Genomic DNA, 1843 nt, shown 5'->3' with positions numbered 1-1843 from the left:
CCACATTTTACTGATCTCCCACAGAATCTTCCACATTCTAGAAGTGGGCTACGGCCCTAAGATACGAGACAAGTGTTCAATCAGTGTTCTGTTAGTGACAGTGGTTTCCTAACGTTATAATATTCGTTTTTCCTGCTAGCGTTTAGGAGCGTGGCGAGTGTTATAGGCCCGTTGAAAGCGTTGATAATAGCTGGCAAAGGGTGGAAAGACCTGGCCCGTGTTAGCTGAAGCTGCCACACTCGTCGACGTCATTCTTACGTCACTGCTGCGCTGACTGACCAATACTCCACCGTTTCCTTTTGATTGCTTAACTCTTCCTACCATAAACTTGAGGTTTATGCTCCAGCGAAGAGACAGTGAATGCGCCAACTATTCCTCACATAACTTTGTGCTATTATGTGTCAGTGAAGAGGTGGTCTGCCAAGTGCTCCCATACCCATAGAAGAGGAAAACCTATTACGTGAAGGAAGTGGTTGACCTTATCGCCTCAGGGCTGCTACATTGCTTCAATTTCCTCAAACATGTCATCTGAATAAGACTCCTGCTGCCCAAGCGTGTTAAGTGCCTGTTCTTTTTCGGACCTAACCTGGACTACAACGGGAGACGCTGTCACGACATCGCATGTGCCCCGATTTTTTTTCTTTTGGGCGCAAACGACAAGACCCCAGGGATAACCCCATCCTGGGGCATCTTGGATATTGATTGCTACTCTCAAGGATCAAGAGCGCAGGAACAAAAATAGTACCTGGTAATGTCATTTAAAGGCCGCACAGTTTCTCTTCCTGTATTAAACTTTGTACCCTGCCATTGTTATACCCAAGCTCTGCGCTTAGTTCTTCTCATCTTTGTATAGATACATGCAATTTATTCAACGTGTACCTGCTCCTTTAATCTGATTGTGTAATGTGTAAATCTAGGTCTAGGTGAGGCTGTGATTAGAATTATACTTTGTTTTTACTGGTTTATGTATCTTTTTAGGATTCTTATGGCTCTGTAAACAATAGGTTTCTATACACACGTCTTCTTATTTCTATAGACACGTCTTTATATTTTATCCGCGCGATTAGGTGGCGTGTTGCCTAAGAGCTCTTTAATTGCTTGTTGTTCGCTTTGTAGCCTTGCGCGTTCGTTGCCCCCATTCTCTCTTCTCGTTCCTGCTGACGCAGCAATTTCATTGGTGGCACGTCTTTCTACGGCTGGTGTACTTGTTATTCTTTTGCGGCGTGCCACTTGCTGGACTAGTTGCACGTAGTATTCGCGTAATTTTGATTGTAGCCGCGCAGCAGCCGTTCTGTTTTGGTCTTCGCCTAACCTCATGGAAACGACCGAGGGATGGAGGGGAGAGGACGCGGGTGCCCGAGTTGCTCGACTGTTAACAACAGGAAGAGGACAGTCGGTTGTTCTTCGTGTGCAGGAGTTTACCATCTCTCATGCGTGGGGCTGACTAGAGCCCAGGCAGACACCTTCGGGTGCTGGCTGTGCCCGGGTTGCTTGGGTAAAGCTAATGCCGGCGTAATAGAAAGACCCGTAGATTTCGACTTCTTGGGGTACGTTTCTCGGTGTTGTGCCAATGGTAGAGCACTGAAGAGGGTGCCCCGGGGAGCTGTGGTCAGCGCAGCAGACGCTCTGCAGAAGCTGCTGGAGGCGGCGATAAGTGAAGACAGTACTCCATTAGCGTGGGGTAGATTGCTGTCATTTGGGTGGATCGCGCTGCGGCAGCCGGAGAGCAGCGGTTCGTCTCACTCACTAACCACAGTAGTCAAGAGGCAGATTCGAGCATTTATTGAATCTGACCATCTGGTGGCTCCGGAAGAAAGAGTGAGGCGGGAGTCGGGAAACGGAA

General features: G+C 48.2%; 1 long non-coding RNA gene across 1 annotated transcript in view; it reads left to right on the top strand.

Moving 5' to 3' along the window:
* LOC108678742 overlaps window positions 1-1843 on the top strand; it is a 3579-nt gene continuing 1736 nt past the window's right edge. Inside the window, exon 1 of the long non-coding RNA XR_001931333.2 lies at window positions 1-748. This is a non-coding gene — a long non-coding RNA (uncharacterized LOC108678742). The remainder of the gene's footprint in view (window positions 749-1843) is intronic.

Source organism: Hyalella azteca, unplaced genomic scaffold (genome assembly GCF_000764305.2).
Source record: "Hyalella azteca isolate HAZT.00-mixed unplaced genomic scaffold, Hazt_2.0.2 contig15432, whole genome shotgun sequence".
In the NCBI taxonomy this organism is placed as follows: domain Eukaryota; kingdom Metazoa; phylum Arthropoda; class Malacostraca; order Amphipoda; family Hyalellidae; genus Hyalella; species Hyalella azteca.
This window is presented reverse-complemented; position numbering and strand designations above follow the sequence as displayed.